The sequence below is a fragment of the Pan troglodytes genome, chromosome 5 (assembly GCF_028858775.2).
Source record: "Pan troglodytes isolate AG18354 chromosome 5, NHGRI_mPanTro3-v2.0_pri, whole genome shotgun sequence".
In the NCBI taxonomy this organism is placed as follows: domain Eukaryota; kingdom Metazoa; phylum Chordata; class Mammalia; order Primates; family Hominidae; genus Pan; species Pan troglodytes.
Window position 1 is genome coordinate 34023055 of NC_072403.2, and position 16368 is coordinate 34039422.

At 40.6% G+C, this 16368-nt stretch overlaps 1 long non-coding RNA gene across 1 annotated transcript; it reads left to right on the forward strand.

The window, feature by feature from the left end:
* The first annotated feature begins 1255 nt into the window (after nucleotides 1-1255).
* Nucleotides 1256-7124, forward strand: LOC134810180 (uncharacterized). Its single transcript, XR_010157605.1, has 4 exons — nucleotides 1256-1422; nucleotides 1505-1735; nucleotides 2592-3199; nucleotides 3394-7124. It is a non-coding gene; the product is annotated as an uncharacterized LOC134810180 (long non-coding RNA).
* The last annotated feature ends 9244 nt before the right edge of the window (nucleotides 7125-16368 follow it).

The following is a 16368-nucleotide window of genomic DNA, read 5'->3' on the forward strand; positions in this document are numbered from 1 at the left end:
GGGAAGAAAAGGAAGATTTAGGTAAAGAGACTGATAATCAGTCCTAGTTTATTTTCCTAGTTAGTTTTGCACAAGAAGAGGTCAGCTAAACCCAGGAGTGAAATAGGCTGCACAGTGCACTGCAGAACAGTGTTTTCAGAGCATCCCTTTAAAAACTGAAGACCACAAAACTAAGATGCTCATGTTAAGTTAGAGAGTAATGTCAAATGAGGACATATGTAATGGTGGCATTCCTATATGAGGCCAAAATCTGTGTCCAGAGGTCATACCAGGAAGTAAAAAACCAGAAGAACACCCCAGGGAAGAGGCCAGAATCCAGATATTTAAGTAAGACAGTAAGAGAATAGAACTGAATTAAGGAAAAATTGGTTAGGAGTGAGAAAAGGTGTTCAAATTGAACTAAACCTCAGAAGTTGGAGGATAGACACAGGATAACCAGGCTTTTACTGGTTTTTGGCACCTTTCTGGGGTAAGTTGATAGGGACTATAAGGAGTTCTCCTAACAGAAACTGACAGTAACAGAAACTGACAGGATTCTCCGGCCCGTGGCAATTGTGGAAGATTACTGAGGAAGTTAGTACTGGAAATAATGGTCCTGAAATGTTATTTCGTTGCTGCTGGCTGCTCTCTACAAAAAAGACTGAGAAGAGAGTATAGAGCGATAGTATATGAAAGAGGGTAGGGAGGAATGATTTAAGTCTTAAACATTCCACAGTATGTAAGGCTTTTACATTATAAAATGTAAACAGGACCTTGATGTTAGATGTATGATAATCTAATGTGAAATGTACAAAATCTCCCTCTAAGAGGCTTTATAAGAAATAGCTTAGCATTTACTTTCAATGACTTTAAAAATGTCCTGACGGGATCTAAGTAACACAATATTTGGATTGTTTTTTAAGGTAATGTTGAGCCCACAGTTTTTTACAGGTAGTGTGCTAGTATGTCCTATCTCATTTTGTAACTATTATTTTTCACATTTTATAGATGAGAAAATTGAGCTGTAGTGAAGTTAACTATCTTGCTAAAGATCACATAGTAAGTGGTAGAACCAGGATTTTAACGCACATTTTATTCCAGGGCCCTAGTTCTTAATGCTTAAACTTGATTATGTCACTGAAAATATTCCTATGGGATATAACATCAGAAAAGATAGCGCTTGTACACCACAACTCTAAAGTTGGTGGCGGGGGAAACGGGGACACCTAGCACCCTTCTAGAAGGTTAATCCACCAACATTTCAAAATCTTGTAAGGAGCTGCGACCCGCTAGGCCGGGAGCCGACTGCGCCCTCAAACCCCGCGGCGGCTCCCTCCCCGGAGGGGGCGCGCGAGGCCACCACCGAGAGCCTCTTCCTAGAGGAGCCGGAAGCATCGGGAGCCGCGGTACCCGCCCATCTTCCGGCCAGGATGTGTGGTCCGGGTGAGCGATTGTCCTGTGGCGTCCGGGACCGAGTTTGTGGCCCAGGGTTATGTGTGCACTTCACACCTCTAACTTTTTTCAGGGTTCCTATTGATGGTTAGGAGCAGGATTTCGGGGATGAAGGCGGCAGCAGCAAGAGGAGGCTGCGACTGCGGACCCCAGATTCGTCCCCCTCCACCACACACAACGCCAAGACGGGCCCCAGGAGGGCGTGAAGAGAAGACTTCCTTTCCTCTCCTCTCGCCTCCTGGCGCTGGCCGTATGAAGCTGTCTCCCAGAAGCATTAGCAGAGGAGCCCTGTGGGAGAAATGAGGTGTATAGTCACACTTAAATCTGTTTATGCTGTCATTGAACCTCTAAACACAATTGGATCATTTTCTAATGATCAGAAGTGTTATCTGTAGATGTATTTGTAGTGAGACACATTAGCATGCTGGCTTTGGTGTCTTAATTTTATAATATTTGTAGTCAAGCGTCACATTGTTTCCATTGTTAAACTTAAAAAAAGTTTACTCTCAAATGAGAAATGAAGATTATAACCTAGAATGCACAGAATGGCAAGCTACTAATGCATTCAACGAGGGAAGGGTAAAGGCAAGTTTTTATTAACAAAAAGAGAGGTTCACATAAGCTGCTTAGAGACCGTGTTCATTGGTTTCAGAGGCTCAAAGCTGGAGTTGTCAGTTCATTGGTGGAGATGCCATAATTATGCAAGTGTTCTTTCCAGAACATCGTGTCTGAATTACAGCAGTGCTATAAAGAATGTCTACTGATAAACCTTGTCAAAGCAGGAGATGCATGGAGGAAATGAAATGGTTTCTTATGCGGTGTTTAGAAAGTCCTTGGAAACAGTTCTTATCTCAAACATGTAAGCATGAACCTCCTCTCCTTCATGCCATCCCCGCCGTATTTTATCTGGGTCTGACAAAAGTGATTTCATCCTCGTATCTGAAATTTTCAAATCATATTATAAATTGTATGTCTGTCTTACCTAGTTTGTGCTTTCTGTCGCACATGATAAAATTCACCCGAATTGTTCATTTTCCTTTTGAATTAGTGGTTTTAATCAATGAATTTCAAGATAACTAGACGTCTTTAATCTTAAAAAAAAAAAAGTTCTTAGCAACCTTTTCATTTCTGCGAGTTAGTAATGATTTATTTTGCCTTAGGAGTGACCCAAAAGAAACTTGCTCAAGGACAGCCTCCTTAAAGCAGAATTCCATATACCCCAACCTGCAAAAGAAGACTTTACGTGAAATGTTACAGCCCATAACAGCTGCAGCCTTGACTATTAAATCTCAAAGGGAATAAAAAAGTCACCTGACAGTTAAAGCAGAGGACTATACTTGGGGCCAAGAATATGGGCTACTTCATATGGAAGAACTCCAGCAACCGGGAGGTAGCTCATCAGAACGTTAGGCATTTCTGCTACCAGGAGACACCTGGACCCTGTAAGGCTGTGAGCTGATTCTGGGAACTTTGCCATCAGTGGCTGAGGCCAGAGACCCACACCAAAGAACAGATCCTGGAATTGCTGGTGCTGGAGCAGTTCTTGACTATCCTGCCAGAGGAGCTCCAAGCCCAGATGTTAGAGCATCAGCCAGAGAACAGAGAGGAAATGGTGATCATATCGGAGGATTTGGAAAGAGAGCTTGATGAAACAGAATGTCGGGTGTGATTAAAAGGCACATGAACACCCTAGCCAGAGAAAGAAGCAGCCATACACCCAGGGAAGCAAGGTTGCAGAGCTCAATCTCCACTCCCTCTCGCTTGATATGTAAGTCTCTATGTTTCGTACTGTCATCCTTTCTGGTTAGCTCCTTACTTCTTAAGGGTGGAAGAAGACTATGTCAGCATTCTTTCTCTGTTCTATGCCCTGAGATGTGTTCTCTAAGATGTCTTTTAAAGATAGTAACTGTGTTTCCCTCATTGAGTCTTTCACAAGCCCAGCCATATCTAATTGTTTCCAAGTTGCAGCCAGTGCATGTGGTATGGGACTGCACTCAGAATATCATCATCAAGCAGCACAGGAGCCACCAACTATTCCTTTCCAGCCAATGAAAAGACAGCTTAAATGGGAATATCCAGAATTCCAGGCCATTCATGAGCAAGGTGAGCATCGCAGTCCATCTCGAGAGAAAGGGAGTGGTTGAAAGCTCTGCCAGCTACCCAGGCTGAACAGCATCAGGAGCATCTCAGACATAAACCACCATGCTGAATCAGATGGAAGGTCCATCTCCTGAAGTACTACATTCCAGCTTACGTGGCACCAACAAGACCTGATGCAGAATGGCGTAATGCTGTCCTCCCTCACATCAGCCTCAGCAGGAAGTTGTACACCAGCTTCCGTAATTTCCTTTAAAAAGCTATTCTAGGCCACTGTCATTAAAAAAAACCTTTACTTTTTTGTAATATTTTCATAATATATAACTTCATAGCCCAACCTCTACTACACACTTAGTGCTTTCTCTGTAAAGTAGAATTTACTTTTTTGTCTTAAAATTACCTTTTCTGAATCCCCTGGATCACCTAAATCCATTTTGTACCCTCTTTTCTGTTCCCTTTTAATAGAAGCTACATCATTGACCTGATCTTCTAGACTCATCTAAACATTTTTATTCTTTAGTCCCTGTTGTCTTTAATTCAAACATTACACATAATTCTAAAATATCCCTTAGGTCAGTCATCTTCAGTATTACTTCCTCATTGGACCCATTACTTCCAGCTTCAGTATGCTTGAATTTGTCCTGACTCTCAATAGAAACAAATTATTTTTCTCTTACCTGTCACTTTCCACATGCTATCTTCAGACCTTCCACTCACTTTCATCCTCCTCTACTTTTGATACTCATTTTTACTCCCATTGCTCAACACAACTCTCTTCTTGATTGTTCCTTTATTCTATCTCTTCCTTTGCTCAGTGGTATGGACTGAATGTTTGTGGTCCCACCAACAACCCCTAAACAATTTATACATTGAAGCCCTAACCTCCAATGAGTTGGTATTATAGATGGGGCCTTTGAGAGGTAATTAGTTCTTGAGGGCAGGGCCCTGTATGATAGGATTAATGCCCTTTTAAAAGCAGTCGCCAGAGAGCTTGATATTTCTCCTATGCACACGTGAAGGTAAGGTCTTGTGAGCACAACAGCAAAAAGGTGATCATCTGAAAGCCAGAAGGAGAGCCCTCACCAGAAACCAACCATGTTAGTACCCTGATCTCAACCTCCAGAACTGTGAGAAAATAAATTTCTCTTATTTAAACCACCAGTATAGTATTTTGTTATGGCAGCCCAACTTAACACCACTTCATGTCCCAATTCTGTGGCAATAATGTGCATGAGAGGTCTCCTTCCATTTACCAGCTATCTTATTCCTTGCTTACAAGGAATATATTCTTACAGATATCACAAACAGGGAAGACAGTTATCTGCATGGGGCATAGCTTGCTTGCTTAAAGAAAAGGACAGAAGTTTAATACTAGTGAAGAACCATTTACATTTTCTAAGGGCCATTTTTTCACAGAAAACCATTGTGGGCTCCCAAAAGTACAAGTAACCCAATTTAGTATTTTATTCAAAGTGAAACATACACTTAGGAATAGAATTCATGAAAAATTTTACAAATATAAGATGCATACTCCATTCACAGTGGCTATATCCTAGAAAATCCCTAAGTATTACTCTGTACTATATTTTTTTTCCTTAATTTGGGGAAACTTTAGTTACTGAGATTATACCCTTGAGATACGGAGATCTTTATGATTCAAGACGCAGACTTAACTAGCCTAGTTTTCCTTTTCTTTACTCTGGCTCCACATCTTCCAAATGAGTCTAGTTGGAAACTCTCACCCCTTAGTTTCCTCCCAGTCAGCACCAGTTTGGGGGAGTTAAGGAATTATTTTTCATTTCCAGCTCTGGCTCTAAATAATGTGTCTCCAGCAGTGAAATGTAGGCCAAGAAAGGAACCCACTTCTCAGAAGCATTGGAAAAGGCAAATTATGAAGGTTCATAATACAATATAATAAAAATTCTTTAGTCATCCACTATTACAGATACTAAGCCAAATTTTAAATTCATACTGTATAACAAATTTGAATTTAGAAATAATTCCTCTTTATTCTTTTCATTTCAACCCAAGGTTACTTACTGATATAGTTCAGATATGTGTCTCCACTCAAATCTCATGTTGAATTGTAATCCCCAATATTGGAGATAGGGCCTGGTGGGAGGTGACTGGATCATGGAAGTGGATCCTTCATGAATGGTTTAGCACCACCTTCTTGGTACTGTTCTGATACTGAATTCTTGTGTGATCTCGTTGTTTACAAGTGTGTGGCATCTCTCCCTTCTCTCTCTTGCTCTTGCTCCTGCCATGTAAGAATCCTGCTCTCCCTTTGCCTTCTGCCATAATTGTAAGTTTTCTGAGGCCTCCTCAGAAGCCAAGCAGATACCAGCATCATGCTTCCTGTACAGCCTACAGAACCATGAGCCAAGTAAACCTCTTTTCTTTATAAATTACCCAGTCTCAGGTATTTCTTTATAGAAATGTGAGAATGAACTAATACACTAACTCTCAAACATAACTTTTTATGTATCCACATCATTTCCTAAAAGTTTGTAGAAATCTTAAAATATTATATTTTAATTCCGTCTTTCCCATCTGAAAGCACTGACATTCCACATTTTTTCAAGAAAAAATATTTGGTTAGAAACACAGTCAAGTTTGTCTTCTGAGTGTGTACATTTTATAAAGAAAATAAAAAACCTTTTATAATATAAACCCTGGGAAAGATTTTGGTCCATAGCCTAGAAACACATTTGTAATAAGTTGCTTAAGTGAAATTCATGACATTTTAGCATGTATTTTATTCTTGTTTATTTCTTTACTGATATGTCATACACTCTTTTTGTTCTAACATTTTGATTTGGCAGAGCCAGTACCCACCTATACTACAACTTTCTTATGCCAGCACAAGAATGCTATATTCAAAATGCTTTCCATGTATTACCTTCTTTTATCCTCAGATATCCTTGGCAGATAGTAGGGCAGATATTACGCTCATCTTATTGAAGAATATTCTGGGTATAAGGAAGTCAAATAACTTGTCAACAGTTACAAGGTTATGAGGTAAAGAAGCAATAATCTCCAAAGCTACAGCTATTCATACAAAGACAATACATAAACCGTTACATTATAAGTGTCTAGTGCACTGCAAAGAAGACTTATGAGTGTTTAGCTAGAAGACTGAAGGAATTCAGGAAATGCCACTCCAAAATATGCCAATTTGGTATATGGGTTAATTCTAGCCAAAGGCACTTGAAAAACAACAAATGTAAGGAGAAGCTTTCTCTGAACTCCCCCTATCTGCCTAAAGACAGATCCTCCAAAAGGAGCTCAGTTGTCATCAATCCCCTCCCTGGGAGTTTCATCAAATGGGGAAGATTAACTCTATCACAGGAGAAGAGGCTAGAAGTTGACACCACACCTAGACAAACTTCTTCAAAAACTATTATCTCTTCTTCTGAGGACCCAATAATCTTTCCCAAAAATTATTTCTCCCCTAAATTGCCTATATCTCACCTCCTCTCCCCTGTGAAGTAGAGATGTAAACTCCTGAATCTCACTGGTTGTTTAGGTGTATGCTTTCTTTTCTATACTGCCCTCATGCACATAATAAAATTGTATATCTTTTCTCATGTTAATCTGCCTGTTGTCAGCTTCTGTCATAGACTCAGTTATCAAATCCTCAGAGGGTAGAGGGAAAGTCTTTTCACCTTACAAGGTATTTTGAAGGATCACCTCCATATGAGGGCCATCAAGTCAGGAAGAATGTGCCATGTGAGAAGGAAATGACCTTGGAGCTTTCTTTGTGCTCCTTCTCATAGCATCCTTTCCCAAAATGCATTATCCATTGAGAAAGGCCTGAATTCTTAGCAAAATTGGCCCCTATATTTATTCCATTATTAGGGTTTCTTATCTACATGGAAGTTTGATGCCTTATCAGAGCTGAGCTCACCTGAAAACTTCTCTTACATTCATTGCATTCATAGTTTCTCGACTGTGTGAAGTCTCTGGTACTGAATAAGCCCGGCACTTTCATTTAAAGCTTTCCCACATTAAGCTTTCCCACATTCTTTACATTTATAGGACCTCACTTCAACGTAGATTTTCAGGATGAGAGTGTTGAGTAATTACACTTACTAGAATGATAAAGTTTCTCCCAAGAATGAGTTCTCTGATACCCAGTTAAGTTGGAAACACTAAATTAAGATTTTCCCATTCACTATAATTATAAGATTTTCCCACTCACTATAATTATAAGTTCCAGGCAAAATTATCCCCACAATTACCACTTGTATGTTTAAAGGCTTCTCTGCAATTGTCCTCCTTGTCAGGTTCCCCATTGAGTCTGCTAGATCTGCATGCCTGGCCTCAAAGATGTGTGACCTATGCAGTCACACAGGCCACAGGGCCCAGTATTCACAAGGGTACTATGTTTAGAGGGCCCTGAGCACAGTTTAGTGCTTTGTTGTCACAGTCTTGAAACTCTTAATTTTACCTTTGAACTTGTGTTTTGTAAGTGAGGTAAGCAGAACAATAGAGCATGCACATGAGCAGAGGCTCTCCATGCAATACATGTTATCTGTGGTTTCTTGCTGCTCCATTCATGTATGACATTTGTGATCCTCCATGAGCATGGAATTCTGGTGGGTCAACAATGCATCGCAGTTCAGCGAGACTGAAAATGAGTACGAGGAAAGTATTTGAGTAAGCTGGGACACTGACACCCTGGAGAGATCATGCTTTCTGCTGGAACCAGAATTTGCTTTTAAGTCAGAAATCTGTCAATGGCAGGGTCTGAAAAACTGGAGTAGGCCGGGCGTGGTGGCTCATGCCTGTAATCCCAGCACTTTGGGAGGCCGAGGGGGCAGATCACGAGGTCAGGAGATCGAGACCATCCTGGCTAACACGGTGAAACCCCGTCTCTACTAAAAATACAAACAAATTAGTGGGGCATGGTGGCGGGCACCTGTAGTCCCAGCTACGCAGGAGGCTGAGGCAGGAGAATGGTGTGAACCCGGGAGGCGGAGCTTGCAGTGAGCTGAGATTGTGCCACTGCACTCCAGCCTGGGCAACAGAGGGAGACTCCATCTCAAAAAAAAGAAAAAACATAAAAATAAAATAATAATTTTTTAAAAAGCTATAAAAGTCTTTGTCTCTATTTTTATGTATTCCTGTATACCTATCTGTTTGTATATTATCTACATGGTACCAAGTTGACTTAGAAATAACTGAGCACTCATAAATTAGTAAGCCCAAATTTTTTCAGGTTCATGGGACTTTAGTAACCTTCAGTAAATAAAACTAGTTTTAACGTTGTTGGTAAATTTTCTTTTGTACTGGTATCTCTAGGAAAAACATTGTTGGTAAAGTAAAAATGTCTTCAGAATTATCCGTATTAAATATAATTCAGACGTTTTGCTTGGGTCTGCTGGCAGACAGGTTTAGGCTTATCTCTACTAAATGTTTTAAGTCATAAAACTGTTCATTCTGTGATATTCTTCAATACTTGCTCAATTTGTCTGTGAGCATCTGTCTTAGAGCCATTAAATTCTGGGATCTAGACAGGTGGCCATGATAAGGCCTGGGAATATATGTATGATGACAGCACTTGGGCCAATAGCTGCAGGGAAGTGCCAAACAAATATATTCTCCCTGGCCCAGCTGTATCTCCTGGACATGCTAGGAAGGGTTAGTTTCACCATAGTATCTTCACAAATCTATCTTTTGTCTTGGACTCTGCATCTGGTACATAACAATGAAAATTGCTTAAATTGCTTACTCGGGATCAGCACAATGGCTTACACCTGTAATCCCGGCACTTTGGGAGGCCAAGACAATAGGATCACTTGCTGGCCTGAGCCCCTACGGGGAGGGGTGGCTGCAGTCTCCACAGACCAGAAGATGTAGACTTTCCTCCTGCTAGTTCTGAAGAATCCAGGCAGACCAAACAAGTGGGCTTCCCCACAGAGAAGCACACCCCCTCCACCAAGAGACAGTCAGAGTGCTTCGTTTAATGGGTCCTGTTCCCGTGCCACCCAACTGGGTAAGACCCTGCAAGAGGGATAGTCAGACACCCTATACAGGAGTGTTCCTATTGGTATCAGTTCGGTGCCCCTTGAGGTCAGAGTTCCCAGAGGAAGGAGCAGACACCCATCTTGTGCTCTCCAGCCTCCTTGAGTAACATCTCACCCTCTGTGGGCTGCATCCACTGTCTAACCAGACCCAATGAGATGAACCAGGTACCTCAGTTGGAAAGGCAGAAATCACTCACCTTCTGTGTTGGTCTCACTGTGAGCTGCAGTGAACCAGGCGAATAGGGCCTGAAGTGAACCCCCAGCAAACTGCAGCAGCCCTACAGAACAGGGACCTGACCATTGCAAGAAAAACAAATAGAAAGCAACAACAACAGCATCAACAACAAAAAGAAAACTCCCCACAAAATCCCATCCAAGGGTCAGCAGCCTCAAAGGTCAATACTAGACAAATTCATGAAGATGAGAAAGAATCAATGAAAAAATGCTGAAAACCCAAAAGGCCAGAGTGCCTCTTCTCTTCCAAATGATTGCAGTGCCTCTCCAGTAAGGGCACAGAACTGGACAGAGGATGAGATGGACAAATTGACAGAAGTAGGCTTCAGAAGGTGGCTAATAACAAACTCTGCTGAGCTAAAGGAGCATGTTCTAACCCAATGCAAAGAAGGTAAGAACATGATAAAAATATACAGGTGCTGCTAACTGGAATAACCAATTTAGACGGAAACATAAATGACCTGACGGAGCTCACAGCATGAGAAGTTTGTGAAGTATACGCAAGTATCAACAGCCAAATCAACAAGCAGAAGAAAGGATATCAAAGTTTGAAGACTCTCTTGCTGAAATAAGGCATGCAGAAAAGACTAGAGAAAAAGAATGAAAAGGAAAGAACAAAACCTCCGAGAAATATGGGACTATGTAAAAAGATCAAACCTACGATTGATTGGAGTATCTGAAAATGATAGGAAGATTGGAACCAAGTTGGAAAACACACTTCAGGATATCATCCAGGAGAACTTCCCCAACCTAGCAAGACAGGCCAACATTCAAATTCAGGAAATACAGAGGACACCACTAAGATACCTGACGAGAAGATCAACCCCAAGACACAAAATCATCAGATTCTCCAAGGTAGAAATAAAGGAAAAAAATGTTAAGGGCAGCCAGAGAGAAAGGCCAGGTCGTCTACAAAGGGAAGCTCATCACCCTAACAACAGACCTCATTCAGGAGAAAGTTGTTCAATTTCCATGAGTTGTGTGGTTTTGAGTGCGTTTCTTAATCCTGAGTTCTAATTTGATTGCACTGTGGTCTGAGAGACTGTTATTATTTCAGTTCTTTTGCATTTGCTGAAGAGTGTTTTTCTTCCAATTATGTGGTCGATTTTAGAATAAGTGCCATGTGGCACTAAGAAGAATGTACATTCTGTCGATTTGGGGTAGAGTTCTGTAGATGTCTCTTAGGTCCACTTGATCCAGAGCTGAGTTCAAGTCCCAAACATCCCTAATTAACATCGATGCAAAAGTCCTCAATAAAATACTGGCAAGCCAGATCCAACAGCACATCAAAAAGGTTATCCACTCTGATCAAGTTGGCTTCATCTCTAGGATGCAAGGCTGGTTCAATGTACGTAAATCAATAAACATAATCCTTCACATAAACAGAACCAATGACAAAAAGCACATGATCATCTCAATAGATGCAGAAAAGTCCTTTGATAAAATTCATCTCTTCATGTTAAAAACTCTCAATAAACTAGGTATTGATGGAATATATCACAAATAATAAGAGCTATTTATGACAAACTCACAGCCAATATCATACTAAATGGTCAAAATCTGGAAGCATTCACTTTGAAAACTGGCACAAAACAAAGATGCCCTCTCCCACCACTCCTATTCAACATAGTATTGGAAGTTCTGACCAGAGCAATCAGGCAAGAGAAAGAAATAAATGGTATTCAAATAAAAAGAGAGGAAGTCAAATTGCCTCTGTTTGCAGATTGACATGATTGTATATTTAGAAAACCCCATCATCTCAGCCCCAAAACTCCTTAAGCAGATAAGCAACTTCAGCAAAGTCTCAAGATACAAAATCAATGTGCAAAAATCACAAGCATTCCTATACACCAATAATAGACAGAGAGCCAAATCATGAATGAACTCCCATTCACAATTGCTAAAAGCAGAATAAAATACCTAGGAAAACAGCTGACAAGGGATGTGAAGGACCTCTTCAAGGAGAACTATAAACCACTGCTCAAGAAAATAAGAGAGGACACAAAGAAATGAAAAAAAATTTCCTCCTCATAGATAGAAAGAATCAATATGTGAAAATGGCCATACTTCCCAAAGTGATTTATAGATTCAATGCTATTCCCATCAAACTACCACTGACATTCTTCACAGAATTAGAAAAAACTACTTTAAATTTAATATAGAAACACAAAAGAGCCCATATAACCAAGAAAATCCTAAGCAAAAAGAACAAAGCTGGAGGTATCATGCCTACCTGACTTCAAACTATATACTACAAGGCTACAGTAACCAAAACAACATGGTACTGGTACCAAAACAGACATATAGACCAATGGAACAACACAGAGACCTCAGAAACAACACCACACATCTACAGCCATCTGATCTTTGACAAACCTGACAAAAACAAGCAATGGGGAAAGGATTCCCTATTCAATAAATGGTGCTGGGAAAACTGGCTAGCCATATGTAGAAAACTGAAACTGGGCCCCTTCCTTACACCTTGTACAAAAATTAACTCAAGATGGATTAAAGACTTAAGTGTAAAACCCAAAACCATAAAAACCCTAGAAGAAAACCTAGGCAATACCATTCAGGACATAGGCATGAGCAAAGACTTCATGATGAAAACTTCAAAAGCAATTGCAACGAAAGCCAAAATTGACAAATGGGATCTAATTAAACTAAAGAGCTTCTGCACAGCAAAAGAAACTATCATCAGCGTGAACAGGCAACGTACAGAATGGGAGAAAATGTCTGCAATCTACCCATCTGACAAAGGTCTAATATCCAGAATCTACAAGGAAGTTAAACAAATGTACAAGGAAAAAACAACCCCATCAAAAAGTGGGTGAAGGATATGAACAGACACTTCTCAAAAGAAGACATTTATGTGGCCAACAAACATAAGAAAAAAAAGTTCAACATCACTAATCATTAGAGAAATGCAAATCAAAACCACAATGAGATAGCATTTCATGCCAGTCAAAATGGCGATTATTAAAAAGTCAAGAAACAACAGATGCTGGCGAGGCTGTAGAGAAATAGGAACACTTTTACATGTGGGAAGGTAAATTAGTTCAACCGCTGTGGAAGACAGTGTGGTGATTCTTCAAATATCTAGAACCAGAAATACTTATTGACCCAGCAATCCCATTACAGGGTATATACCCAAAGGAATATAAATCATTCTACTATAAAGACACATGCACACATCTGTCTATTGCAACACTATTTACAATAGCAAAGACATGGAACCAACCCAAATGCTCATCAATGATAGACTGGATAAAGAAAATGTGGCACATAGATACCGTGGAATACTACGCAGCCATGAAAAGAAATGAGATCATGTCCTTTATGCAGGGACATGGATGAAGCTGGAAGCCATCATCCTCAGCAAACTAACACAGGAACAGAAAAACAAATACTGCATGTTCTCACTCAGAAGTGGGAGTTGAACAATGAGAACACATGGACACGGAGGAGAGCATTACACATGGGGGCTTGTCAGGGGATGGGGGAAAGGGGAGGGATAGCATTTGGACAAATAGCTAATGCATGCGGGCCTAAAACCTAGATGACGAGTCGATAGGTGCCACAAACCACCATGACACACACACATCTTTGTAACAAACCTACATGTTCTGCACTTGTATCCCGGAATTTAAAGTAAAATTTAAAAAAAAAAATGGTTGCTTTAAAGTGAAAGGATTAAAAAGAATAATAAACTGAATGGATACAGGAATTTGGGGAAAGAGAATAGGAAAAATTGTAAAAGGTTATACAAAGTTTGTGGAAATCTTATCTTGCATGGTCAAAGCTGATGAGAATAGATGGATCTGTTTATAAGGTATTATTAAAATTAGGTTTAATATTAACAATGCACTGATACAAAGTAGAATTTTATTTTCTTGCTTGAACAATATAGTATTAATAAGAGATATAAGACTAGTGTTCATCTTTTGAATAAACTGTTAAAAATTTAAAAAGGAGAGAGAGAGAGAGAGATTCTTGTTTGAAAAACTGAATCTCCTCTCTTTCAAAGAGTAAAGGTTTATGCTTTTTGAAATATTTCAATGATCACTTTGGCTAAATAAATGATTATTATGACTTGTGATCTTAGTTTTGATATCAAAGGTTTTAAGACTTTGATATTTGACATAATTCCCAAAATCAAATTTCAAATTCTAAAATTAAGTATTTTCTATAAGGAATGCCTGATAGTCCAAGAGAGACATATTAGGCTTATTTGGTTAAAATCACACAGGAAACACTGTCAAATAAGAAATGGCATTTAACTTTTGTTGATTAGAAGATGTGGGAAAAGGCAAAAAAAAAAAACCCAAAACTTTCAGTCACATTTGTATAAATGTGTTATTAACATGTGTTCCGAAATTGTATTTTCCTAAATTCTGATGTGTCTTGGTATATGTTATCAGTCATAATTATGATTATGGCAAATTTTGTAGGCCACAGAAATAACCAAATTTTCTTGTTAATTGTGTGTTTAACCATGGCTACTCTAAGCCTTTTGCCATCCACAGACAATTATTGTCTTACTTTACTTCTCAAAAAGTGATTTACAATTCGCTACAGTCTAAAATTTTATTTTCCTTAAAGGAAATTCATGGAAAGGACACTGCCAAGTACTCTTGAATGCAGGTTTCTGATAACTTTGGAAATCACACCACTGGACTAGCTAAAAACTTCCAGAACTCTTAAAAAAAAAAAAAAAACTGATGGATTCATGAAGATTACTAACCCAACATCAAGCAGAACAAGAATTAATAACATGGGCCTAACCTGATAGAGGACTGCATTTATCTTTTATGACTTTTTGTTTGAAACAATTCTGATTCTTTTTACATTTGTTTTCCAGAGTCAAGAAAAATTTCATTTTTATTTTGAGCCATTTATGGTTACAGTGATTGGGAAAAGTGTACTTTTGTGAGAAAACTGAAACTCCAGGTCGGTGGACAGGAATGAAGTCTGGGGAGGTTCCCGCCTGCCGACCTGAGCGGGGAGGACTGACGGACTCAACGCTGCGAAGCTGGAACTCAAACCCTTTCTTTCGGATGAGACAAGTTGTGAAACAAAACCCCATGCCCAAGTGACCCCATTTGGAGACTCCGCGGCGCGCACTGGGGACCCCACACGGTGCACACCTCTCTGAAGCCGCTGGAAGCTGGGGCGCAAGGCCGGAAGGGGTTCGCAGACGCACTTCCGCCGGCGGCCAGGCAGGGCGCAGAGGAGCTAGTTAGAGCTGGGCTGCAGCTGCCACCCAGCCCAGGTAGTAGGACTGGCAGGAAGAGAGCAGGACGCCGCCGTCCGAGTACCCCAGCTCAGCCAGGTGCGGGCGGGAGGAGCCCCGTCCTTGCTTAGCCCCGCGCTGGAAGCGCCGTCCGAGACACTGCACGGGGCAGACTGGTGGGTGTCCCGGCCCTGGCACCGCGGGGTTGCCCTAGCCAACCGGAGCCCAGCTCCCCACGCGGCCCAGACGTTTCCCCAGACGTTGCGAAGTCCGACTCTGGTTCACAGATGCCGACCTGGTCGGTCTATGCGGACCACCCTTTTCTCCAACGTGACCGCCGACTATTGGAAGTTTTTTGTGATCTGTCAGACCCTGATGGCTTAAGGAACATAGCCAGATCTTCCCGAGTCCGAGGCTTGTTATGGTTGTCCACTGATGATCTGCCATTTCGTTTATGTTACAGAATAAACAGGGGAAGTGTTTGTAGTCTGGTTGGTTAACACTGTATTTTGCCTTATTCTTTCAAAGATCTAAACTAGTGGAAGGCAACCTGTAGAACCCGCTTCCATGTCCTTTATCTTGAATGATTCCTGAAACAGCCTTTCTCCAAACCTGCTCCAGAAGTCCCTAAATTAATCCTTAGAGCCCAGGAAGTGAAGATGTCTTTCAAAGATGCCGATTGGGTAACAGAAGCTAAGCACAGAGAAGGCAGTAGAGGGCCTTATTGCGTGGTCCTAAGTTGGGTGCCAAAAAACAGAGAAGTGTCCCTGAGCACCAGGTGTGGTCTCCCCTGCCAGCCCCTCGATGACCAGGTCATAAAGATAACTGCAATCCTTTACTGAGGTCTTACTAAGTGCTAGGCACTGAGTCTAATGCTTTCCAGGCACTGCATCTAATGCTTTTTGTAATTTTTCTTAAAAAAACCCTATATTATCAGGTCTGTGGTTTAATCACATTGTACCAATACTATTTTTTGGCCTTGCAATTGTGCTATGGTTATGTAAGATTTTAATATAATAGGAAGCTGGGTGAAGGATATAGGGACTGTTCTATAGCTTTTTGGAAATTTTCTGTAAGTTTAAAATTAGTTCAAAATAAAAAGTTACAAACAAAATTAAAGGCTTGTTTTTAACAGCAGAAAAGGAATAAAAATTTAGAGATTAAGCCACTACACATAAGAGAATGTGACAACATTCGAGCCCAGAGCTTTTGGAATCCTCAGCCCATGCCCTTCACCACTGCCCACCATGTTAATCCTGGGTAACAGATAGGCCCTGCCTAAATCAGTTACGCACACAGCCCCCTACCTATGTTAGCATAATTTTACTATTCAACTGTCTT